The sequence below is a fragment of the Symphalangus syndactylus genome, chromosome 14 (genome assembly GCF_028878055.3).
Source record: "Symphalangus syndactylus isolate Jambi chromosome 14, NHGRI_mSymSyn1-v2.1_pri, whole genome shotgun sequence".
Classification (NCBI taxonomy): Eukaryota; Metazoa; Chordata; class Mammalia; order Primates; family Hylobatidae; genus Symphalangus; species Symphalangus syndactylus.
In genome coordinates, this window is record NC_072436.2 from 109,922,655 (window position 1) to 109,936,744 (window position 14,090).

Here is a 14,090-nt window from a genome sequence, read left to right on the forward strand (position 1 = left end):
TCATGAAGGAAGGGTCCATGGAAGTTATAGTGTGGCCCCATCGGTACCTGGCACAGAATAGTCCTCAGTAGGTGTGAGTTGTTTGACTGTCCTCATCCTTGTCACTATTATTGGCAAGAATGAGGCACTCCTCCTTACACTATGGTCACCAGACCAGCCTAGCCAGCTAGGAGGGTAAATAGAACCAAAGTAATTATAAGGCTGGGTGCGGTAGCTCACACCTGTAGTTCCAGCTACTCCGGAGGCTGAGACCAGAACATTGCTTGAGCCCAGGAGTTACAGGCTGCAGTGAGCTATGACTGCTATGATTGCAACACTGCACTCCAGCCTGGGACACAGAGCAAGACCATATCTCTTTAAAAAAAAACAAAAGGCTGGGCGAGCTGGCTCACACCTGTAATCCTAGCACTTTGGGAGGATCACCTGAGATCAGGACTTGGAGACCAGCCTGGCCAACATGGTGAAACCTCGTCTCTACTACAAACACAAAAATTAGCCGGGCACGGTGGCTGGCGCCAGTAATCCCAGCTACTCAGGAGGCTGAGGCGAGGGAATCGCTTGAACCTGGGAGGTGGAGGTTGTGGTGAGCCGAGATCGAGCCACTGCGTTCCACCCTGGGTGACAGAGTAAGACTCTGAGTAAGCTGGGTGTGGTGGCTCATACCTGTAATCCCAGCAGTTTGGGAGGCTGCGGTGGGAGGATCACTTGAGTCCAGGGGTTCAACACCAGCCTGGGTAACATGGCAAGACCCTGTCTCTACAAAAAATTTAAAGATTAGTCGGGAGTCAGCCGGGTGCGGTGGCTCATGCCTGTAATCCCAGCACTTTGGGAGGCCGAGGTGGGTGGATAACGAGGTCAGGAGATCGAGACCATGGTGAAACCCTGTCTCTACTAAAAATACAAAAAATTAGCCGGGCGTGGTGGCGGGCCCCTGTAGTCCCAGCTACTCGGGAGGCTGAGGCAGGAGAATGGCGTGAACCCAGGAGGCGGAGCTTGCAGTGAGCTGAGATCGTGCCACTGCACTCCAGCTTGGGTGACAGAGCGAGACTCTGTCTCAAAAAAAAAAAGAAAAAAAAGATTAGCCAGGAGTGGTGGCATACACCTGTGGTCCTAGCTCCTTGGGAGGCTGAGGCAGGAGAATCACTTAAGCCTGGGAGGCCAAGGCTGCCGCGAGCTGTATTCAAGCCATTGCACTCCAGACTGGGTGACACAGTGAGACTCTTTCTCAAAAAAAAAAAAAAGAAAACACCATGTAATAATAATATGGACTCACAGTGGTAAGTGCTCATTACACACTCAGCTCTGTGCTGAAGACATAATTGTCCCTACAAGGTGGATATTATCATCCCCATTCCACAGCTGAAGTAATGGAAGGCAGAACAGTGAAGTGAATTGCCCAGGATCACACACCTACCAAGAAGGGGAGGCAGGACTTGAATCCAGGTCCCTGGGATGCCACAGCCACATCCTGTATGTGCTAAGAGAGCTGATGCTAATCACAAGGTCTTGCATGAAGTCTAGAAAATTTGGACTCACTCACACAGAAGACAGTGCTGGCAGGTTTTTGGAAAGGAGCTAAGTGGTGCTTTGGGAGATGGATTTGGCAGTGGTGCTTGGAGTCTCAGCGGGTTGTCATAATTCCAGGGAATATTCCAAGAGGTGTCTAAGATTGGTAAAGGGAGGCTGGGCACAGTGGCTCATGCCTGTAATCCTAGCACTTTGGGAGGCCGAGGCGGGCAGATCACAAGGTCAGGAGGTCGAGGCCAGCCTGGCCAGCATGGTGAAACCCCATCTCTACTAAAAATATAAAAAATTAGCTGGGCGTAGTGGTGCGTGCCTGTAATCCCAGCTACTCGGGAGGCTAAGGCAGGAGAATCACTTGAACCCAGGAGGCAGAGGTTGCAGTGAGCCGAGATTGTGCCACTGTACTCCAGCCTGGGCAGTAGAGTGAGACTCTGTCTCAAAAAAAAAGATTGGTAAAGGGGTGAGGTGCAGTGGCTCACACCTATAATCCCAGCACTTGGGAGCCTGAATCAGGTGGATCACTTGAGCCCAGGAGTTCAACACAATATAGAAAGACCTCATCTCTACCAAAAATTTTTGTTAAATAAAATTTGTCAGGTATGGTGACACTTGCCTGTGGTCCCAGGTACTTAGGAAGCTGAGGTAGAAGGATCATTTGAGCCTGGGAGGTCGAGGCTGCAGTGAGCCATGATCCTACCACTGCACTCCAGCCTGGGTGACAGAGCAAACTCCAGCCTGTTTCAAAAAAAAAAAAAAGCAAGAAGAAACAGGTGAAAATAATTTTAGCGACATATTTTATTTAACCCAGTATGTGCAAAATATTATCATCGCAACTTAAAAAGTATTAACTAGGCCCAGCAGGGGACTGGGGTGCTTTAACTAACATTTTGGAAGCTCCTTCTGGCCAGGCTCGGTGGCTCATCCCTGTAATCCCAGAACTTTGGGAGGCCAAGGCGGGTGGATCACCTGAGGTCAGGAGTTTGACACCAGACTGGCCAACATGTCAAAACCCCATCTCTACTCAAAATACAAAAAAAAAAAAAATTCGCCATGCTTGGTGGCTCACATCTGTAGTCCCAGCCACTCAAGAGGCTGAGGCAGGAGAATAACTTGAACCAAGAGGCAGAGGTTGCAGTGAGCTGAGATCTCGCCAATGCACTCCAGCGTGGGTGACAGAGGGAGGCTCCATCTCCAAAACAAAAAAGCTCCTTCCTTTCTTCCCCTAGTAAGTTTAATGCTGGAGTTCACCATTGTGTGTGATTACTCAGACTTTCTAGGTTGAAATCTCTGCTCTGTTTCATACTGCTGTGTGACCTTAGACAAATTCCTTAATCTCTCTGTGCCTCAGGAGGCACAACTGCCTATCTATAAGGAGGAATGATAATAATGTAACTTACCTTGGGAGTTGTTGCAACGAGTACATGTTAAGCACTTAGACAAGCGGTGAGCATGCGGTTAGCATCCTTTTTGTACACTTGGAAAGGTTTTCCGCTCCTAAATTAATGATATGCAAGAGGCCGGGCACAGTGGCTCAGGCCTGTAATCCCAGCACTTTGGGAGGCTGAGGTGGGCGAATCATCTGAGGTCAGGAGTTCGAGACCAGCCTGGCCAACATGGTAAAACCCCGTCTCTACTAAAAATACAAAAATTAGCTGGGCGGCACATGCCTGTAATCTCAGCTACTCAGAAGGCTGAGGCACAAGAATCGCTTGAACCTGGGTGGTGGAAGTTGCAGTGAGCCGAGATCACTCCACTGCACTCCAGCCTAGGTGACAGAGTGAAACTGTGTCTCAAAATAAATCAACAAAAAATAAGGCCAGGCAGTGGCCTTTTTGGGATTACAGTGTCTGACACCTGTAATCCCAACACTTTGACACACCAAAGTGGTGAGATAGTTCGAACCCAAGAATTCAAGACCAGCCTGGGCAACATAGTGAGACCTCATCTCTGAAAAAATTTTTTAAAGAATTGGCTGGACACAGAGGCTCAAGCCTGTAATCCCAGCACTTTGAGAGGCTAAGGCAGGTGGATCACTTGAGTCCGAAAGTTTGAGACCAGCCATGGCCAACTCCCCACTCCCAGCCTCCCAGTCCATCTCTACAAAGCAATACAAAAATTAGTCAGGCGTGGTGGTGCACACTTTTAGTCCCAGCTACCAGCTAGTAGGAAGGCTGAGTTGGAAGCATTGCTCAAGCTCAGGAGTTCAAGGCTACAGTAAGCCATGATTGTGCCACTGCACTATAGCTTGGGAAAACAGTCCCAGACCTGTTTCAAAAAAAAAAAAAGCCAGACACAGTGGCTCACACCTGTAATCTCAGCACTTGGAGAGGCTGAGGCAGGCAGATCACTTGAGATCAGGAGTTTGAGACCATCCTGGCCAACATGGTGAAACCCTGTCTCTACCTCTACTAAAAATACAAAAATTAGCTGGGTATGGTGGCCTATGCCTATAATCCCAGCTACTCGGGAGGCTGAGGCAGGAGAATTGCTCCAACCTGGGAGGCAGAGGTTCCAATGAGCCAAGATCGAGCCACTGCTCTTCAGCCTAGGCTAGAGTGAGACTCCATCTCAAAACAAATAAATAAATAAATAAATAAGGCCAGGCGCAGGGGCTCACATCTGTAATCCCATCACTTTGGGAGGCTGAGGCGGGCGGATAACCTGAGATCAGGAGTTTGAAACCAGCGTGGCCAACATGGCAAAACCCCGTCTCTACTAAATATACAAAAATTAAACTGGCATGGTGGCAGGGGCTTGTAATCCCAGCTACTCAGGAGGCTGAGGCAGGAGAATTGCTTGAACCTGGGAGGGGGAGGTTGCAGTGAGCCGAGATCATGCCACTGCACTCCAGCCTGGGTGACAGCAAGATTCCATCTCAAAAAAAAAAAAAAAAAAAGCCATGGTGGCACACTCCTGTAGTCCCAGCTATTCAGGAGGCTGAGACTGAGGGATTACTTGAGGCTGAGAGGTCAAGGCTGCAAGACTCTGTCTCAAAAAAAAAAAAAAAAGTAACTGTTTTAAATAATGAATGCAGGTTAGGCCGGGCGCGGTGGCTCACGCCTGTAATCCCAGCACTTTGGGAGGCCGAGGCGGGCAGATCACGAGGTCAGGAGATGGAGACCATGCTGGCTAACACGGTGAAACCCCATCTCTACTAAAAATATAAAAAATTAGCCGGGCGTGGTGACGGGTGCCTGTAGTCCCAGCGACTCGGGAGGCTGAAGCAGGAGAATGGCGTAAACCTGGGAGGTGGAGTTTGCAGTGAGCCGAGATGGCGCCACTGCACTCCAGCCTGGGGACAGAGCAAGACTCTGTCTCAAAAAAAATAATAAAATAAATAAAAAAAAAAAGAATGAATGCAGGTTAATCACTTAAAACTGTGCCTGAATGGCTGGGCAAGGTGGTTCACACCTATAATACCAGCATGGCTGAGGCAGGTGAATCACCTGACGGCAGGAGTTCGAGACCAGCCTGCCCAGCATGGCGAAACCCCGTCTCTACTAAAAATACAAAAAATTAGCTGGGCGTGGTGGCACATGCCTGTAATCCCAGCTACTCAGGAGGCTGAGGCAGGAGAATCGCTTGAACCTGGGAGGTGGAGGTTGCAGTGAGCCGAGATCACACCATTGCACTCCAGCCTAGGTGACAAGAGCGAAACTCAGTCTCAAAAAGAAACAAACAAAAAACCAAAAAAAAAGAAAAACAACAGTGCCCGATACGTGATAGATATTCAACAATTATTAGCTCCCATTATTCTTGTTGTTGTTATGAGTTATCTTGCAGAAATGGGGGTGATGGGACACGGATGCTCCAAGCTAATCCTCATACTGGTGTGATTAAGGGCATTAGCCTGGAAGCCAGATAGACCCAGCTGTGCCATTTACTAGCTGAGTGACTCATTTATATTACATAACTTCTTTGAGTTCAGTTTTCTCAAATGTGAAATGAGAGTAATATCTACATATATCCACCAGATGTTTTTGGCTGTAAGGAACAGAAATTGGTTAGAAGCATAAGAGAATATATTATCCTACATAGCAAAAATCCCAGAAGTAGGCTGGCCTTCAGAAATGGCTGATCCAGTATCCAATGCCCGGTAAGGTGGCTGACGCCTGCAGTCCCAGCTACTCGGGAGGCTGTGGTAGGAGAATCGCTTGAACCCAGAAGGCGGAGGTTGCAGTGAGCTGAGATTGCGCTATTGCACTCCAACTTAGGGAACAAGAGCCCAACTCCGTTTAAAAAAAAAAAAAGAAAGACAGAAAAAGAAAAAAAAGGCCAGGCACAGTGGCTCAAGCTTGTAATCCCAGCACTTTGGGAGGCCGAGGAGGGCGGATCATGAGGTCAGGAGTCTGAGACTAGCCTGGCCAACACAGTGAAATCCCGTCTCTACTAAAAATACAAAAATTAGCTAGGCATGGTGGCAGGTGCCTGTAGTCCCAGCTACTCCGGAGGCTGAGGCAGAAGAATTGCTTGAAGCTAGGAGGCAGAGGCTGCAGTGAGGCGAGATCGTGCCACTGCACTCCAGCTAGGTGACAGAGGTAGACTCCGTCTAAAAAAAAAAAAAAGAAAAGAAAAAAGAAATGGCTGATCAAGAAGCTGAACCTGGTCACCAAGGACCCAGAAACTTTCCATCTCTATATCTAAGGTTCACCTTCAGCTTAAGGTTCATTTTGTTTTTGCTTTTGTTTTTGCTTTTGTTTAGAAACACGGTCTGGCTATGTCACCCAGGCTGGAGCACGGTGGCACTATGATAACTCACTGCAGCCTCAAACTGCTGGGTTCATAAACCTTCAGCCTAGCTTCAAAGTTGTGGGGTTTTTTTGTTTTTGCTTTTCGTGTTTGCTAGATGGCTTCTGGTGGTAATTCAGGCCACATGCCTTGTTGTTCATATCCAGTGAGCAATAGATAGTCCTCCCCCATCGTGAAATAAAATTCCTTCCTTTCAATGTAATTGGTCCAATATAAGTCTCATACCCACCCATAGACTGAGAACCTATTCACAGGGTGGGATGCCTGAAGCTGATTGGCTTAGGTATGTCTACTTGAACCAATCACAGGCAGGGAAATGGGATAACCACGTTCAAACCAATCAGAGCCCATCCTTGGAGCTGGGAGTGGGGCTGGCCTCCTCCGTCACATGGGCTACATGCAGGCATTTGGTCTTAAGAAAATGCAGAGTGGATGCAGAGCTGCAATCCACAGTGTCCCTTACGTTGCCTCTCGGGTTTCTCAACAAGATTAAATATGAAAATGTCTTTAAAGCACTTAGCACAGTACCTCACACCTATTATTAAGCTTTTCTGTGTTGTTAGTAGGAGCTGAATTGAGTGCACGGAGCTGCTAAATTGGTTACTAGAGGAGAGAACAGAGAGTACCGGTGAGATTAATTTTTTTTGATACAGTTAACAGAGAAACAGTATAAATATTCTTAACCATTTGCCAGCTATCAGGAGCCTTGTAGACAGAGGCTAATGCAGTCAGGACACAATGCTTTAGCTTAATCTGACATAATGTTCAGAAGAAAGTAATAACTGAAAACAAATGAAGTGACTGATTCTGGGGTGCAAACAGAGGTGACTTCACGGTAGAGTCATGAAGCTTGAGCTTTGGGATCCTAAATTGTCCCTTCCGAAATCCTGGAAGGGACCCTAGCAATTTTTGTTGTTTTGTTTTGTTTTGTTTCGTTTTGTTTTGAGATGGAGTCTTGCTCTGTCGCCCAGGCTAGAGTGCAATGGCGTGATCTCGACTCACTGCAACCTCCATCTCCTGGGTTCAAGCGATTCCTGTGCCTCAGCCTCCAGAGTAGCTGGGACTACAGGCGTGTACCACCACACCTGGCTAATTTTTGTATTTTTAGTAGAGACCAGGTTTCACCATGTTGACCATGGCTGGTCTCAAACTCCTGACCTCAAGCCTCAGCCTCTCAAAGTGCTGGGATTACAGGCTTGAGCCACTGTGCCTGGCCAATCCTAGAGAAAATTCTGATTGGTCCAGCCTGAGTCACATGCCTGTCTATTGAGCCAATCTAGTGGCCAGGGGGAGGAGTCAGTCTGACCAGCCTTAGGCATACCGAGAGATGAGAAGAGACAGGACCACCTGAAGTTCTCCCAGAGAAACGTAGAGAAAAGGAGATGAAAATGCACACTGTGGCCAGGCGCGGTGACTCACGCCTGTAATCCCAGTACTTTGGGAGGCTGAGGCAGGTGGATCACTTGAGGTCAGGAGTTCGAGACCAGCCTGGCCAACATAGTGAAACCCCATCTCTATTAAAAATACAAAATAGGCCGGGCGGGGTGGCTCACGCTTGTAATCCCAGCACTTTGGGAGGCTGAGGTGGGCGGATCACGAGGTCAGGAGATCAAGACCACGGTGAAACCCCGGCTCTACTAAAAATACAAAAAAATTAGCTGGGTGTGGTGGCGGGCGCCTGTAGTCCCAGCTACTCAGAGAGGCTGAGGCAGGAGAATGGCGTGAACCCAGGACGCCGAGCTTGCGGTGAGCCGAGATTGCGCCACTGCACTCCAGCCTGGTTGACCGAGCAAGACTCTGTCAAGAAAGAAAGAAAGAAAGAGAGGGAGGGAGGGAGGGAGGGAAGGAAAGAAGGAAAGAAGGAAGGAAGGAAGGAAGGAAGGAAGGAAGGAAGGAAGGAAGGAAGGAAGGAAGATGCACATTCAACTACAGTCCCTTAAACCAAAGGACCGCAGCCACCTATTCCAAGCACGTCGTGTTATCACTGAGACCTAGCAGGCGACATTTAGATTTACCCAAGGTTGCCAGGCGCGGTGGCTCACTCCTGTAATCCCAGCAGTTTGGGAGGCTGAGGCGGGTGGATCACGAGGTCAGGAGATGGAGACCATCCTGGCTAACACGGTGAAACCCCGTCTCTACTAAAAATACAAAAAATTAGCCGGGCATAGTGGCAGGCGCCTGTAGTCCCAGCTACTCTGGAGGCTGAGGCAGGAGAATGGTGTGAACCCAGGAGGTGGAGCTTGCAGTGAGCTGAGATCGCGCCACTGCACTCCAGCCTGGGGACAGAGCAAGACTCCGTCTCAAAAAAAAAAAAAAAAGATTTACACAAGGTTATGTTATGTTTGCACAGTAGATCAATCCATATGATGAAATCATGGATCTGGCCGGGCTGGGTGGCTCGCACCTGTAATCCCAGCACTTTGGGAGGCTGACTGGCCAACATGGCAAAACCCCATGTCTACTAAAAAATACAAAAATTAGCTGGGTGGGGTGGCAGGTGTCTGTAATCCCAGCTACTCGGGAGGCTGAGGCAGGAGAATCACTTGAACCTGGGAAAGGGAGGTTGCAGTGAGCCAAGATAGTGCCACTGCACTCCAGCCTGGGCGACAGAGTGAGACCCTGTCTCAAACAAACAAACAAATCATGGATCCGATATAAAATAATCCTACTCCTGGTGTTTTACAGAGCAGGGAGAAATCACCAAATTCACCGTGAAAAGGACATGGACTCACTGTCCTGGGCATTGTGACCCAGAAAAATGGGAGAGACCTGTAGTCAAACTGTCTAGCAGGACGCTTTTAGGGTTCATCAAAAGGATTTCTTTTAATATACCCACGGAGCCTTCTCCTTGTGGAAGCTACTCTCACTGATGCCAGAGCTGCTTCCTAGAATAGCTACAGTTCAGGGGGGTGGAAGTGGGTATATTCTCATCCATCAACCACAAAGAGTCAAACATCATTTTTCATCACTACCTCCAGGGACAGCCAGCATCACCACCACCAACCGTTCCTTGGTAAACTGGGTATAATCCCAATCTCACCTCGCCGGGGTATTTGGCAAGTCTCTCCCTGTCAACGCAGGAGAATGATAGCTGTAACCAAATGCTTCCTCTGTTGTTAGGCATCTGCTGAGCCAGGAATGCAGCTATCTTAAGCAAAAGGGAGGGTTTGCTATAAGGATACTGGGCATCTTGCAAAACTTAAAGGCCCCAGGAGGGCCCAGAAATGGAAGCCATCAGAAACACTGGCCAGGGGTCGGGCACAGTGGCTCATGTCTGTAATCCTGGCACTTTGGGAGGCTGAGATGGATGGATCACCTGAGCTCAGGAGTTCAAGACCAGCCTGGGCAACATGTTGAAACCCTGTCTCTACTAAAAATACAAAAGTTAGCTGGGCGTGGTGGCACATGCCTGTGGTCCCAACTACTTGGGAGGCTGAGGCAGAAGGATCACTTGAGCCTGGGAGGTGGAAATCGCACTGAGCAGAGATCATGCCACTGCACTCCAGTCTGAGCAACAGGGTGAAATAGAAAGAAAGAAAGAAGGAAAGAAAGGAAGGAAGGAAGGAAGGAAGGAAGGAAGGAAGGAAGGAAGGAAGGAAGAAAGAAAGAAAGAAAGAAAGAAAGAAAGAAAGAAAGAAAGAAAGAAAGAAAGGCCAGGCGTGGTGGCTCACGCCTGTAATCTCAGCACTTTGGGAGGCCAAGGCAGGCGGATCACTTGAGGTCAGGAGTTCGAGACCAGCCTGACCAACATGGAGAAACCCTGTCTTTACTAAAAATACAAAATTAGCCAGATGTGGTGGCGCCTGCCTGTAATCACAGCTACTCGGAAGGCTGAGGCGGGAGAATTGCTTGAACCTGGGATGTGGAGGTTGCAGTGAGCTGAGATTGCGCCATTGCACTCCAGCCCAGACAATAATAGCAAAACTCCATGTCAAAAAAAAAAAAAAAAAAAAGAAAGAAAGAAAAAAGAAAAGAAAAAGAAAAAAGAAACGCTAGCCAGGGGGAGTGTGGTGGCTGTGGCCTGTAATCCAAAAACTTTGGGAGGCTGAGGCGGGCGGATCTCTTAAGGTCAGGAGTTTCAGACCAGCCTGGTCAACATGGTGAAATCCCGTCTCTACCAAAAAGACAAAAATTAGCTGGGCATGGTGGTACTCACTTGGAATCCCAGCTATTCGGGAGGCTGAGGCAGATGAATCTCTTGAACCCAGGAGGCGGAGGTTGCAGTGAGCCGACATCTTGCCACTGCATTCCAGCCTGGGCAACGGAGCCAGACTCCATCTCAAAAAAACATATAAAAATAAAAGATAAAGTCAGCTTGGATCAGGCGCAGTGGCTCACACCTGTAATCCCAGCACTTTGGGAGGCCAAGGCAGGAAGATCACTTGAGGCCAGAAGTTTGAGACCAGCCTGGCCAACATGGTGAAACCCCATCTTTACTAAAAAGACAAAAATTAGCTGGGCGTGCTGGTGGGCGCCTGTAATCCCGGCTACTCTGGAGGCTGAGGCAGGAGAATTGCTTGAACTCAGGAGGCGGAGGTTGCAGTGAGCCAAGATTGCGCCACTGCGCTCCAGCCTAGGTGACAGAACAAGACCTTGTCTTTAAAAAGAAAATAAAAATTAAAAATAGCTGATTAGCAATCTTAATTTCTGCTTGACATGTGAGGTAACATAGGCACAGGTTCTGGGGATTAGGGTGTGGACATGTTTGGGGAGCCATGATTCTGCCCATCACACCACCCCTCTGAGGAAATGAGTAACTGGAGCAGCCGCAAATCAGGTCTCATTTTATATCTTACATAGAACCCGGCTCTGCTGGCTGCTGCGAGCCGGGGGCTACCCTGGGACGCAGAGTGCATGTGGTTCTCACAAACTGGAAGAGACAAAAATAAGCAGGGTCTCTCAGAGGCATCTCTGACCTCTGCAGAGGAGACAGGGACCACCAGGTACCAAACCTGCTATCTGCTTTATCTTCCCACTGTGTTGATTTGCATAGGGATAGGGGAATAATCATCAACGTTTATAGCAATAAAGTAAGAAGCAATGTTTATAGCATAAGTGGTGCCCTGCTTAAAATAAGCTTATTGTTTTGGGGGGGCGATTTTTTTTTTTTTGCTGTTGTTTTGTTTTGTATTTTTGAGATGGAGTTTCACTCTTGTTGCCCAGGCTGGAGTGCAGTGGTGAGATCTTGGCTCACCGCAACCTCCACCTCCCGGGTTCAAGCAATTCTCCTGCCTCTGCCTCCCAAGTAGCTGGGACTACAGGTGTGCGCCACCACGCCTGGCTAATTTGTATTTTTAGTAGAAATGAGATTTCACCATGTTGGCCAGGATGGTCTCCATCTTTTGACCTCGTGATCCACCCACCTCGGCCTCCCAAGGTGCTAGGATTACAGGTGTGAGCTACCACACCTGGCTCTTTTTCCTTCTTTTTTTTTTTTTTAAACAGTCTTCCTCTGTCACACAGCCTGGAGTGCAGTGGTGTGATCATGGCTCAACTGCAACCTCAACCTCCTGGGCTCAGAGATTCTCCCACCTAAGCCTCCTGTAGTTGGAACTACAGGCATGCGCCACCGTGCCTGTTTGGACTTCCTGTTCTTTGTGCTCATGGGAATCTACCATATGCGTAGGGTATCTAGTCAATGAAGGCAGCACAGCCTGGGGGTTAAACACTCAGCGTTGATTTCAAATCCCAGCTCTCCCATTTACCAGTTGGGATTGGCTGTTTCCTCTGAGAAATGGAGATGATTATTATAATACTGTCTCCTGGGAGTGTTGTGAGGGTAAAAATGCAACTGCGGATGCAAATGTCATGCAAATTTGCCTAGTAGGTCCTAAATGAATGTTTGCTCTTGCTTTTACTATGATCTCAATAGGAGTGATTAGAAATTAAGAGCTCAGGCCGGGCGCGGTGGCTCACGCTTGTAATCCCAGCACTTTGGGAGGCCGAGGCGGGCGGATCACGAGGTCAGGAGATCGAGACCACGGTGAAACCCCGTCTCTACTAAAAATACAAAAAATTAGCCGGGCGTGGTGGCGGGCGCCTGTAGTCCCAGCTACTCGGGAGGCTGAGGCAGGAGAATGGCGTGAACCGGGGAGGCGGAGCTTGCAGTGAGCTGAGATTGCGCCACTGCACTCCAGCCTGGGCGACAGAGCGAGATTCGGTCTCAAAAGAAAAGAAATTAAGAGCTCAGAGATTTTCCAGACCCAGGTGATTCTGTCAGCTGTTACAAAGGTGTGTGAAGAGAGAAAAGACATTCACGCCCAGTTTAGCCATTCTCATGTAAAATTAAAATACCTTTCTAAAAGCTGGACATGGCTGGAACCCAGGAGTTCAAGTCCAGTCTGGGCAATGTAGGGAGAACCTGTCTCTAGAAAACATAAATTATGGGGCCGGGCGTGGTGGCTCACGCCTGTAATCCCAGCACTTTGGGAGGCCGAGGCGGGCGGATCACCAGGTCAGGAGATCAAGACTATCCTGGCTAACACGGTGAAACCCCATCTCTACTAAAAACACACACACAAAATTAGTCGGGCGTGGTGGCGGGCGCCTGTAGTCCCAGCTCCTCGGGGGGCTGAGGCAGGAGAATGGCGTGAACCCGGGAGGTGGAGCTCGCAGTGAGCTGCAATCGCGCCACTGTACTCCAGCCTGGGCAACAGAGTGAGACTCCGTCTGAAAAAATAAATAAATTAATTAATTAATTAATAAAATACCATATAGGCTGGGCGTGGTGGCTCACGCCTGTAATCCCAGCAGTTTGGGAGGCTGAGGCGGGTGGATCACTTGAGGTCAGGAATGTGAGACCAGCCTGGCCAATATAGTGAAACCCTGTCTCTACTAAAAACACAAAAATTAGCCAAGTGTGGTGGTGTGTGCCTGTAGTCCTAGCTCCTTGGGAAGCTGAGGCAGGAGAATCGCTTGAACCCCAGAGGAGGAGGTTGCAGTGAGCCGAGATCACACCACTGCACTCCTGCCTGGACAACAGAACGAGACTCCGTCTAAAAATAATAATAATGATAATAAAACACCATATTGCATTCCTAGGGTTTCTCAAAGGGTAGTCCAAGAATCACCTTTATTTTTCATCTTTAATTTTTTTGAGAGTGGGTCTCACTGTGTCGTCCAGGCTGGAGTGCAGTGTCGTGATCTTGGCTCACAGCAGCCTCGACCTCCTGGGCTCCAGTGATCCTCGTTCCTCAGCTCCCCAGGTAGCCAGGACTACAAGCATGTGCCACCACGCCCCGTTAATTTTTGTAGCGTTTTTGTGAGCTCAGGCAATCTGCCTGCCTTGGCCTACCTTGGCCTCCCAATGCTGGGATTACAGGCGGGAGCCACTGTGCCCAGCCCATAAGAACCACCCTTCTGAGGCTGGGAGGGGAGCTGGTGAATACCGCAGAGGTAGGAGGACTGAGGAATCTGCTTTTTAAAAACTCCCCAGGGATTCTTGGATTCTTATTCTACTAAATATAAAAATGATTCTCTCTTTGTAAAGAATCTCAGCAGGAAAAGGGAAATGACTGTCTATGTGTGGTTTTTGTTTGTTTTTGAGACAGCGTCTCGCTCTGTCCCCCAGGCTGGAGCGCAGTGGCGCAATCATGGCTCAGTGCAGTCCCGACCTCCCGGGCTCAAGTGATCCTCAGCACCCCAAGTAGCTGGGGCTATCAGTGTGTGCTACCATGCCGAGATAGATAGATAGATAGACAGACAGACAGACAGATAGACAGATAGATAGACAGATAGATAGATTTTAATTTTAGTAGAGACGAAGTCTCACTATGTTGCCTAGGTTGGTCTGGAATTCCTTTTTTATTTTTTTTTTT